We start from the raw sequence: 12,787 nt of genomic DNA on the forward strand, positions 1-12,787 counted from the left end.
CGCAGGGTCCCTTCCCGTTGGGAGGGGCCCTGTCATTAACTTCTCCCCACTCACCGCTTTGGAGTGTGCTACCCGTTACCTACCAGAACCCTGACCATAAATATGACTATTACAGAACTTAAAAATTTTCTATTATCTACTATCTATCTATCCTATCTATTTACCTATCGTCTATCTATCTATCATATCTATCCATCATCTACCTATCATCTATCATTCATCTATCCATCTAATTCATAGCACCTAGAGATTTGGAATGAGACACAAGGTGAAGGTTGTAGAATGACTCCCCTTTCCCCCCATCCAGTCAGTTTGGCTCTGCGGCCATTTGAATAATAAGCTAAATGAGAGATAATATCAAAATTCTGATTCTGAGGTTCTTGCCAACGGGAAGGCAGAGGTAATGACCTCCTCCAATGGGCCCTCAAAAGGCCTTCCAGCTGGAAACAGCTCGTAAACAACTTGCAAAAGTTGACATCTGACACTAGATGGCAGCCGTGACCGCCAGTGCTGTTACTCGTGGAAGCCACTGACAGTCTCAGCCTGCCTACCCTGCAGGTTCAAGTTTCGCAGTCCAGAAAAGCCAGCTCTCCACTCTCAAATCAGGCCTGCCCCACATTCCTCCAGCACGAAGCAGCTTGTGGTTTCCCAGCACGTGGGGTACGTGGGGTACGAGGGCCTCCCTGCCCCGCCAGGGCTAGGAAGGTTCCTGTTTGTATCTCCCTCTACTGGCCATCCCTCAGTGCATCTGTTGCTAGGCAATCAAACACGGATGCACCACGGGTCTGGGGCTCAGGGGAAGAGGCCCAGAATACGGAGGCTTAGGGGAACTCCCTCCTGGTGCAGGAAATATTGGTGTTTGGACTGGGCCTCCCCCTTGCTAAATGCTTGAGCTGGTCTCCCCCCACCCCCTTGGGATTTAGCAAACGAGTGACATTAGTTAAAATCAATGTATTAATAAAGACACTTAGTTGCAAGCAACTGAATCCCAGTGAAAATGAGCTTAAGGCACATGAAAAAAATGAGAGAACTGTTTAGTCAATGACTTTAAAAGCCATATATGTGAATTTAGACAGTTATATCCACATGAGTTTCAGGCATGGCTGGATCTAGGTGCTGAAAAAAATCATCGGGATTCTATTTGTCTGTATCGATTCTCCCCTTCTCTCTTGAGCACAAACTCCCAAATGCTAAAAGAAATACACGTCTTTCTTCATAATTCTGCCAAGACTCCCAGACTTGATTTGGGTCCAAATTCGTCCCTAAACTAATACACGGGAGGAGACCTGAGAGATGACATAACTAATTTGGTTAGGTGACGTGTCCATCGCTAGAAAGAAATATAGGTCAGGATGAGAATAAGGAAGGCTTGGCTCCCCAACAGAAAAAATGTCAGGGCACCGTCACCTGAAGAAGGGACACAGGACAAGCACAGTAAGCAGATACCCATGGCGACCAGGCAGCTGGCACACCTGAGGACCACCCACCTGAACTCATGTCCAGCTCTGCCTCTCCTTTCCCACCTGTGGAGAGAGACGGCTACACAATGTCGCCACTGTCCCACGAGCTGGACCCAGGCCCAAATGGAGGTTGCTTTCTGCAAACCGCCCTTAGCGACCGTCTGATCGTAACTGACGTTCATTGTGACGTAAATCGGCACCCCCTCCCTGCCTCCTGCTTTGTGCTGGAGCGGGCTGTTGTCCCTGCCTTGTGGAACACGTACATTTCCTGTATCTGGGGGCATCCGCGCACCAGTACCCGTGACCATCCCTCATGCTGTATGATTCTGCGCCCCCACCAAGTGGCGCGGTGATCTGTTTCGTCTTGCGCTTGCCCCAGACCTGCCTCGTATGTAGTTTTCTATTAATAAGGTTTATTAATTACCAGACTGGAGGCACCAGCCTCTTTCTCTGGCCTTTCCCTGCCCTCTGGGGTGGATTCCAGTCTCCGGGCTGATCCCTGGGTCCTGTGTACTAAGTCTGCCCAGGTAAGAGTCCTGCTTATCCGACCCTTGGGTCCTCCCGTCACACAGTCTCCTAACGTCCTATGCCTTTTCTTCAAAGCTCTCATCAGTCCAAGATGGCACAGCGACATGTGATTATTAACCTAGCGTGTATCTTTCCACTAGATTACGATCGTCAAAGAGACTAGATTTTGGTGTCCCTAGAGCTTCGTACAGTGACTGGCACATAGTAGGTACACAGTAAATATGTGCCACTCATTCATTCGACACTCGTCTCTTAGACACTGGGGATGGTAAGGCCAATCAGACAAGGCTCCTGCCTGGCTTCTCCCCTGGTGACTGAGACAGGCAAGGAAATCAACGAGCACGGGCCAACCGTGAGGCTTTCTCCAAGAACGGTAAACTCAAGGAAGCCTGGGGGAGAAACACCTAAACCACAGGGACCCGAGAAAGCGTCCCTGAAGGCCACGATGTTGACCTAACTTTAGAAAAATGAGAAGGCAGAAGCCAGACGAGGAGAGAAGGGTGCCCTCAGAAACGTGTTGGAAAACGAGGAAGTTGACATAACCTGGTGCATTCTGGGGGACCCGAAGGCTGCAGTCTCCCTGCAGAAACCCTGCAGATCAGGGGGAGCCATGCAGAAACTAGGTCTTTCGCCTAAATCAGTGCCTTTCTAGAGAGAGAGAGAAACAGAAAGAGGGGGGCGGGGGGGGCGCGAAAAAAGGGCCGCGGGGGAGGGGGAGGAATCCAAAGTAGAATTTTTTGAACAAAAAACTAGCTGAAGAGGTTGAGAGGAAGCTGTCTAATTACATCAACATTTGGCGGGGCGGCTGCCACATAGTAGGTCCTCAATAAACGTGTGAACACCCGGATGAAAGTCAATGGAATTATCAGATTTTTCTTAAAACAGGATAAAGCCAGCCAGGGATATGGCTCATTAGGAATCCAAGCAGACTCCTACAACCACACAAAAGAAATAAAGGGCGAAGGAAATTACTTTAAAACGGGAAGATTTATATAATCCCGTCTGTGTAGAATAAAATGTGCTCGGCTTCGCGTGCCATTTGCCGCCAGGGTCTGAGACTGTTACTAAGACAGGGGTGGAGGAGGCTGCGAGGGCAGTCAGATGCCAGGCCAGGACCCAGGCGGGGGTCCGACGTTTGGGGGTTCGAACGGAAGCCCTGGAAGTCAAGCCTCTGTGGTGTTTCAGGCTTCTCTTAATTACCACGTTTGAGACCTGGGATTTATTAAGACAGCTCTATTCCTAAGGACAGTTTACACTTCACTGGGAAGAAAGTTCCATCACACTCCCCAGTCTCTCCTCTAGTGGTCCCCGGGTCATTTGTGGAATGGCCGTGTTAGGCGGAGAGGGCAGCTGTCAGCGGTCTGTAAGTCAATCGGTGCGTCGCGTCACCGAAGCAGCGGCTGGTCCCCAGGCTGGCAGTGAAATCACGAATCAGCGTCTAAAGTCTCGGAACAATATGAATCGAATCTCACAACGGGTTGTCCCTCGTGGCCTTCCACAGTCATGTCCTCACGCCCGCACACAGATGTGTGGAACCCGGGAGCTTCCCGTCCCTTGAGAGGAAGGACGAGCCGATGAGCTGCTGAAAGCGTCACTGCAAGTCACTGTGTCTCACAGCCTAAGGCCGAAGGACCCCTGCCCTTCACTCGCTATTTGCCACGTGGAGCATTTTCCTATTCTGTCCTCAGGATCGATACACCTGCGACAATGGCAAAGACTTTTACCTAGACCTCGACCCACGCCAACTACTGTTCTAAGTGTCTTATGCATACTTAGTCGATTTCACGCCGCAGCAATCTCATGGGGGTGTGCTATCATCCCCCACTTTTCAGAGGAGGACACCGAGGCCCAAAGAGGCGTGGTAACCGGCCCAAGGTCAGACGGACAGCCCTTAAGCAGTAAAGCCAATATTAGACTAAGGTCGCGTGGCTCTCGACCACTGTGACATGCTGCCTCAGAAGAGGAGGTGCCATCCAAGCCAGGTGGAGCTGTCCCTCGTCACAGCTGCACTCCGTTAACCGTGCCTGGCCCCCTCTTCCCTCACTGTTTCTTCGGGAGCTTCTGGAGAAGCTGCTAACCTTGGCCATGGGCACGTCAGTGTTCCCGTGATCCCAGCGGTCGGCTCCAGGCTGGGTCTGTGACCCAGTCAGACCGATGAGTCAAGACGGGGCTTTTCCCGGTGCTTCTGAGAGAAAGAGATCCTCTATTCTCTCCTGGTGTTGGTGATGGAGAAGGTGGAGAGATGAGCTAGCACAGCCCATTCACTGTATGAAGGGAGCCTGCCACGCAGAAGTGAACAGAGAGACAGGAACGGAGGGACTCATGGCACAGGACTCGGGGCATCGCCAAGACGCGCGGTGTTGGGCTCTTGCCACACAATGTAACCGGAGACCCTGGAGTTGGCAAGAAGTTGACCTGATTGCCACGACCCGATTTGAACCCCGAAGTGTCAAATATCATCATACTGCTTGGTTCCAGGAGCCTACACGTCCTTTTTAAAAAGTGAACATGAGTAGCGTTTTCTGCAACTTGAATCATAACGCATCCTAATTAAAACGATCTCAATAAAGCTTGTGAAAGCTGAGCCAAAAAGCCCATCAGTTACCAAAGCTGTGCGAGAACAAGAAGCTCACTGTTCAAAAAGGAAGCCGTGACTTGAGGCCTCACCACACAGAACAGGCAAAGAGCCACGTTTCTGAAATCCTCAGCTGTTCTCAGGTTTTACACTTTTGTACAAAAAGGGCAACAGCACAGATCACCCCCCGAAATGGCTATTAGTGGATTCGCCGTCATACTTACATGTAACTCTGCTTAATGTTACAATGCCTTTCAATGTTCTCTCAGCAGGGAAAAGGGTCATGGACAAGGAGTTAGTTGAAGACAGGACAGAGTCAGCCAGGCATCGGAAAACAGCCAGCGGACCTGGCGTGGTGAGGAGGAGGGTCGAAGAGGACTTTAGCCTTATCTATGTGTTCATCTCTCATAAAGGAACATATATGTAAGTTATTCGTAAAATCAAAAATTCACTTTAAAATAGATAAGGTTCATTATGAGTGTCAGCATATCTTCTGTAAAAAGTAGCAGAATCCCCTCAGATGAAACATAGGAAACATTTGTTGTATTTCTGCTTCTTTGGTAGAGAATTCAAAAACGTGAATGCTCGCTTCCTGCGAGCACCCCCTCCTACCCCCACCTAGCCCTGGTTCAAGTACACGGCACGCGGTCCTGGCCTGGCCACGGGAGCAACTGTAATAATTCGCTTCCTGAGCTCTCCTGGCTCTTTTTCCTTCCCTAACAATTCTGGATAGACACAGAAGTGGCATAGTTTTCTAATCTCCCTGAATCCTCTCCCCATGAAAAGCAAAACAACAGACAAACAAGCAAAACCAGACAGAGCGACTACATGGTAAACCCAAACCCTATGGACAACATCCACAGCAAGGCCACATGATAAGGTGTCCTCCAAAACCCCAAAATACGAGAGAGTGAGGACAATCACCGCATACACTGTGAGATCTGCATGATATCCACATTTGTGCAAAAAGCAAAGGGCAGAAACATAGCGTCTGATGGGCTGGCAAACGGTATTGGAGGGGAGGCAGAGTGGGCTGATTTGAGCAAAGCGGTGAAGTTAACAGGGGTTCCGTTTGCCTTCAATACCAGGTGAGGACAAGGGGGCTCTGATGAGACTCGAAGGGGCTGGAGCAACAGACAGAACATGGACGCCCAAAGCTGACTGACCAAGTTCCCCCCGACAAAGCTGGAGCAAGGTGTAAACTAGTTTTTCAAAACGAGCCGGAGTCATTTCGGCAGATGTGAGATTGCCGAGATGAACATAAATTAGAGCTAGAAAAACATGGCAGTTAAATGATAAAACTCAGGAAAAATGAGGTAGAAGTAAGAGTTACTTTAGAAATGGAACTAAACCAGAAGGAAAACAAGAGTGAACGTATGTATACTGCAGGTGTCGCCTGATGAGAAATAGAGGGTGGAAACAAAAAGTTTTAAAATTAAAAACAAAGAACGAAAAAAGAAAATAGGTTGTTATATGTAATCCCTGTGGAAACCACAAAGAAAATATATAATTTTTTATATATTTGTGGTATCAAATTTGTGGTAAAAAAATTTTATATATTTGTGATATCCACAAATGTGGATATCATGCAGATCTCACAGTACGGCATGGTAACTACAGTTAACGACACTATTGTATACTTGAAAGTCGCTAAGACACACTATCAGAGGTGACAGACGTCCTAGCTAGCTTTAGCGTGGTAACGATTTTACAACACGTGCTTGTATCAAATCATCCTGTAGGGCTTGTATCAAATCACATACACAATGTCCTATGTCAATTAGATCTCAATAAACCCCGGCAAAAAAGCCTATAGAACGTACCAGAAAACAAGTAACAACATGGCAACGGTAATTCTTTTCTTATCGGCGATTACTTTAAATGTAAATGGATTAAACGCCCCAATCAAAAGATATAGATGGCAGAAAGGCTTTGAAAAAACAGGATTCAACTACAGGCTGTTCAGATATAATAAAAGGTAGATTTGGTCTTTGTGCCCAGTTCCAGGCACAAAGCTCCTAAAACCCTGGGAATTTCCAGAGTGATAGGAGTGTCTTTTGTTATCTGTGACAAGGCCCTTTTAGCCCTATCTGCGTTCATGTTGACAAGGTGGCTCAAAGGAGCCCTTAGATACTTTCTAGGGAGGGGCTGGCCCTGCTGAGATTAGGGGTTTGGAAGCTTTCGGCTTCCCCCTCCAAACTCCCGGGAGGTCAGTGAGTCTAGAGATTGCGTTCAATGACCCATGGTCAGTGACAGAATGGGTCCTGTCTGCGTAATGAAGTCATGAGAAAAACTGGAACTAGGCGGCTCAGGGCGCTTGTGGGTGGATGGACATATCAATGTGCCGTGAGGGTGGCACGCCCAGAGAGGGCCCGTGTCACCGGCCCCCACTGTTCCTTGCCTTGTGCGTCTCTGCCTTTTGGCCTCTCCTGAGTGGTATCCCTTATAACAAAGTGTCATCTCATAAGTGTAGCAATTTCCCAAGGTCTATGAGTCATTCTAGAGAATTACTGAATCTGAGTCAGGGGACGTGGGAACCCTTGAGTTTGGAGTGGTCTGGGCAGAAGGGCGGGGAGCTTGGGGACTCCACTTGTGGCTGGCATCGGAAGTGGGGGAACTTCTGTGGGACTGAGCCTTTAATAAATAACCTTTGAGATCCTAAGTTCAAGTCTCAGCTCTGCCACTTACCAGCCAGGTGATCTTGATGAGTACCCCAATCTCTCCGAACCTCAGTTTTCCCATCAGTGTAATGGGGATCACAGCAGCAAAGACATGGCAGGGCCGATCCGAGGTAATGCAGTAACGCGCTCAGCACAGTGCCAACACGTTAAAACTGCTTAATAAATATTCGCTGTAATTTTAATAATATTACTAGGACTAAAGAAAGCTTAGTGCCAGGCCAGCCGTGTGCTAAACCCAAATCAGAGATAATGTTTTAGGCAAACATCTGTGCCTGTTTCTCCAGGCACAAAATCGGGAAGAGATTTCCCTTCTTATAGCACAGAGGGGTCTGAAGAATGAATCCAAACTAGAATTAAAAACTTGAATGAGTAAATGAGAACTACAAAGCAGAAGGGCTCACGGGACTGCATAAATATTGTTTTTCTCCCAAGTTCCAAGGGCCCGAAAGTATTCGCAGGCTTCTCTGATTGAAAGATTACGTCACCTCCTCAAGACACTATCTGGAAAAAGCCGAGGCGAAGTGGCTGGAAATATTGATTTGAGCCTTGCTTACCATTTTGTCTGGGCTGCAGGGCGCTGAACAGCTGCAGTCACTGAGTGGGCTGCCGAGGATTTTTCTGCTAGTGGCCTGGGCCGTTTCTGAACTCTTGCCCAAATGTCCTGTATGGCAGAGCTCATGTGAGAGTCCTCATGTGCCTGCTAGACAAGAAATCAGGGGTTGGGGACAACGTACACCAAATGGAAGAGGCTGTACCCGCTCCTGAAGGTAGACACGTGCTTTCTCCCCGCCACCCCCACTCTCCAGAACTTCCTGCACTTTGTCAGGTCGGCTGCCAAGGCCACGGTGTGCCTGCTGGTGTTTTGAAATGTCACCAATGCAATGCCGACCTACAAATACCGCTCTATTCGGTTTCGATCACCACAAATTACACTTAGGTCGAATGTGCCAGTCACCTGTGTCTAGCCCGGCTTTGGATCATGAGTTTATCTTTAACTCACTTTGCATGTCATCTTCAAAGCTTACCGGATACATGTGTCCTGGCTATTGGCTCACTCACCTAATATTTGCTTGTTAGAGACGCAATTAATTTGCTTTGAAGAGACTCAGAACACGTGATGTTTCGATGAAACCCCCTTAACTTTACCCTAAAAACTCAAGCCTGACTTTTTTAAAAAATGACGCCCTTATGTAGAAAGGGTTACATGAGGGGCAGGGATGGGAGCTGACGGGTGGAGGAGGGAGGGAGAGACGGAGGGAGAGACGGAGAGACAGAGAGACACAGAGACAGAGACAGAGACAGACAGACAGACAGAACGGGAGAGCAAATGCCTCCTTACCCGCCAGAGTCAGCTCTGTAGCCACCTCTGAAACAAAGCCATAAGCATTCTAAAATTTACATTGTTTCCTTTTTCAAATTTTCTTAGGTTACACAGGAAATCTTTATTATTATTTTTTCTTATTATGGTAAAATATACATAACATCGAATCGACCGTTTTGAGCATTTTCAAGTGTACGGTTCGGCTGCATTAAGTACATTTACATTGTTACGCAATCATCACCCTCCCCCATGTCCAGAACTTTCTCATCATCCCAAACTCTGTCCCCCATTCATTAAACACTTACTCTCCATTCCGCCTGTCTCCCAGCCCTTGGTAACCTAGTCACATTTCTGTCTATAAATTTGCCTCTTCTAAGTACCTCTTATATAAGCGAAATCATACAATCTCTGTCCTTTTCACTTAGCATAAGGTCTTTAAGTTTCATCTGCGTTTTAGCATGTGTCAGAATTTCCTGACTTTGAGAGGCTGAGTAAGATGCCATTATATTTTGTTTATCCACACTGTGTTTATCTATTCATCTGTCGATGCACAGTTGGGTTCTTTCTACCCATTGGCTCTGTGAATGACGCCGCTGTGACCGTGAGTGTACAAATACGTTCAATTCCTCCGTGTATATACCCAGAAGCGGAAGTGCTGGATCCCATGGTCTGAGCTCGTATTTTTAAAGCTAATTTTCTTTTTTATCATTATTTTTCAAGAAACCGATACCAGATTAAGCAAAAGAAAAACGAGTCATCAAAAATCCCACCACTCCAAGATACGCACCGTTAAAAATGATCAGATCTTTTAATCTACCCAAATATCCATCAGGAAAACACATTTTTAGAACACCATTTTAATTGTCGGCACCCCTCGGAGGTGGACACTGTCCTCACCTCGCCGACAGGGAAGGAAACCGAGACGCCGTGAGCAGAGGCGGCAGCTGTGCCTGGGGAGCCAGCTGGGCTGGAAGAGGAGGACAGAACGTCTTCAAGCTCTCAAAAGAGCCAGAAACTCAGACATCAGGTGGAAATGCAGCTAGTTCTCTCATCACACGTCAGGTCACACACACATCAGACTAGCGGCCAATCTGGAACCAGAATTCAGACCTCTCAGATCTGGATACCCCCGCCCCCCGCAGGCTTGCCCTACGCCTGTGGTTCCCCAAGTTCACTGCACCTGAGTTCTGATGAAAGAGAAGCCCCGGTCCAGGCCAGCCCCGCAGCTCCAGAACCAGCAGGTCTGGAAGCAAACACTCAGGGGGCCCTTGAACACACCGAGAGTGGCTGCCCAGGCCCCTTAGCCAAGGCGTTTGATCACTGAGGGCACTAACTTCTTCTTGGCTCCCCAAGTGTCCTGGAGTCACCCAAGCACCCAGCCTGAACGTGATTTGACATTCTGGGGAGTCATCCATCCCTCCCTGCAGCCCCATAGTACCCATCTGTTCCTCTTTCTGTCCTGCTCTGTGGTTATTTACGAATGTCCTTTATCCCCCCCTGCTGAGTGGGGTGCCCTTCATGACCCCAAGGACTGGCTGCTCTGCACCCCTGGGGACTCACTCCCTTACCATACTGCCCGTCTCCTGCTGGACTAAAAACACTCAAAAGTATGGACCTTATAGACCCTACTTCATTCATTCATTCACTATTCATTCATTCATTCATTTGATAAACACTTACTGAGAACTTGTGTGCCAGGTAGCAGGTCAGGTTCTAGGGACGCAGGAGAGCCTGCCCACTACCCATCACCCACACCCTAGTGCACCCTAGTCCAGGCCAGCACTGCACCTTGTCGATACCACAGTTCATCCTCCTGCACCCCCTCTGCCCCCTCCGATCCAGCCTCCATGCAGCAGAATTTCACACATAACTGTGATCATGTCACTCCCCTACTTTAAGCCTTCCAGAGGCTTCTAATTTTTCTTAGGGTGAAGACCAAAATTCTCACATTCGGGACCTGGCCTCTGTCCTGACACCGCTCACCTCTGACGCCTGTCTCTCTGCCCCATCCTCCTTGTCTGCCCTGCGGTCACTCTAGCCTTCTTGGAGCTCCTGAGACCTTCCAGCCTTCAGCGGTCCCTGGCCTGGGGTGCTATCTGCCTTCACCACTGAGACTGAGAGGAAGCCGGAGGGGCCGGGTGCACATTAGGGACCGGCTCCTATAAGAGGAAGTGGGAGGAAGCAGGATCGGGCAGGAAAGAAAACATTCGCAGTCCGACCAGATCCTCAGCCCGCCTCGCGGGGAAGCCGTGGGGCAAACAGCGTTGCAGCCTGTCCAAGCCTTGCCCGGGCACTGAGCAAAGACTTCTCCAGGTAGGGCGTGATGGCGGCCTCACGCAAGGTGCCTCTGTGCAGGTGAGGCAGAATCCGATGGCACTGACGAGCATGGGCCGCCTGCTGACTACACCCCTTGGGTTGAAGGCAAGTTCTTCCTCAACGGGTGAGGTCACAACTCTCCTGACCCTACAGTTATCCTATGTCATCCTGCCAGGCCTGGGGGCAGCTCAGAATTCCCAATCCAGGGACAAGCTGGTCCCTATACATATGGGCCACAGCACAGCTCCTGCTCCGCACGGAACTGTGCCACCTGAAAGACTCACTTAACCTCTTTGAGCCTCATCTGTAAAATGGGGACAATGCCTGCCCTTTCTACTTCACTGACATCTGTCAGGTTCAAGTGCAGCGAAAGGCAAGTAGGTGCTTTGCAAATTGGAAAGTGTGGTTCACAAGAGAGCAAGGCAGTGTTCTTCTCGTGCAATCGTGACAGGTTGGCGAAAGCCATTGTGGGGACACTGGCTCGTTTTCTACAATGACGACGTGAGAGCCCATGCAGATGGGCTGTGTTCTGGGCATTGTTGTTCCCAGGTGCATAAATGAATGTGTACTCACCTCTCCCTCCCAGCTCCCTGTCCCTTCTGGTCACGGGTCGAGATGGCGGGAAGTGCACTGACCCTTGGGTGAACAGTGAGGGACTGTGCTTACGTCTTAAGCAGGTCAAGGATAAGCGTGTTTAGAGGTGGGGTGGGGGTAGTGTGTGGCTGTGTGTCGCCCCAACTGGGCAGAGCGATGAGAACATGACATTGAAGGCAGCAGAGTCCTTAGAGAGACTCAGCTCCCTGGGGGATAATCTTTCACTGAATACGTGGCCACCGAGACAGAGGCTGGGAAGGCGATGGTGTGGACACAGGTGCTGCGGGCGGAACCAGCAATGAGAAGCTCAGATAACAGCCCAGGGCTCTGGGTGGGCCACGCAGTTTGCCAGCACGGGAATACTCAGATCTTCGGTCTTGGTCTCTCATCCCCTGTCCCGCTTCACTGGTAATCAGTTTATGACACTCTCTTGACAAGGGGGAATGACAGCCACCCACTAGGTTCCAAACCCCTGGCTTTTACAGAGTTGACTCAATGAACTTTCCCCTCAGCCCCATGAGGCAAGGGTGTCACCCCATTTTACAGATGAGAAAACGAGGCTTACAAAGGCTAAGCGATGTGCTCATAGCCAAGCGGGAAGTGGCTATATACACCCATATTCAAATCTAGATTTTTCTAGTAGCTTCGCCCCTATACTGCTGTGTTTTTGAAGCACCTTCTGCCCCCTACTTTCACAGATGTAACGTGAGTGTGTGTGTTTGTTGGGGTGAGGGAGCTCTGGGATGTTTTTCTGCCTGACAACCCCTAGACACAGAGCTTCCAAGAAGGGGAGGGACCCTAGAAGTCGTTTAATGCAGTGTACCTTGCAGATGAGACTCTGAGGCTCAGAGAGGCGAGTGGCTTATCCCGTGGACGTCAGCGTCTCCAACCAGGCGTCTTCCATTCTGTCTTGCTCTGTTCTCTCTCTGGTTGAGCCAGGACGCCTTTGCCTGCAGATGTCTTTGCCCAAAATGATAGCTACCCCGTCCTGAGCGTTCATTCTTTGAGAAACATTTCCTGAGTGCCTACTATGTGCCGGGAACCCTTGCAGGTGCAGATCTCCGTTTGCCAACGAGGAAGGCCACGTTCGGCACGAGTAAGAACGGCCGTCAAGTCCCAGACTCCTGACTCCCACATCCTACCCGCCCCCGCCGCACGCCGCCGCCGCCGCCGTCGGGCCCTGGATGATGAAACTCGGGGGCAGGACTGCACCATCGCTCAGCCTGCGTCCTTGCAGGTGCTGGGGGGAGGGAGCGAAACGCGCCTCCAAGGGGAGGCCGCAAATAGCTCTAAATTCGCAGAAGGCTGATAG

General features: G+C 49.6%; 1 long non-coding RNA gene across 3 annotated transcripts in view; it reads right to left on the reverse strand.

Moving 5' to 3' along the window:
- The window catches only part of LOC112477328, a 30,267-nt gene extending 17,517 nt beyond the window's left edge, over positions 1 to 12,750 (reverse strand). Inside the window, exons 1-2 of one of the 3 annotated variants that reach the window (XR_003045418.1) lie at positions 12,299 to 12,750; positions 7,799 to 7,944 (exon numbers count right to left, since the gene is read on the reverse strand). This is a non-coding gene — a long non-coding RNA (uncharacterized LOC112477328). The remainder of the gene's footprint in view (positions 1 to 7,798; positions 7,945 to 12,298) is intronic. The other 2 variants (XR_003045419.1, XR_003045420.1) reach the window with 2 other exon arrangements.
- Positions 12,751 to 12,787: the final 37 nt, after the last annotated feature.

The sequence above is a fragment of the Pteropus alecto genome, unplaced genomic scaffold (genome assembly GCF_000325575.1).
Source record: "Pteropus alecto unplaced genomic scaffold, ASM32557v1 scaffold123, whole genome shotgun sequence".
In the NCBI taxonomy this organism is placed as follows: Eukaryota; Metazoa; Chordata; class Mammalia; order Chiroptera; family Pteropodidae; genus Pteropus; species Pteropus alecto.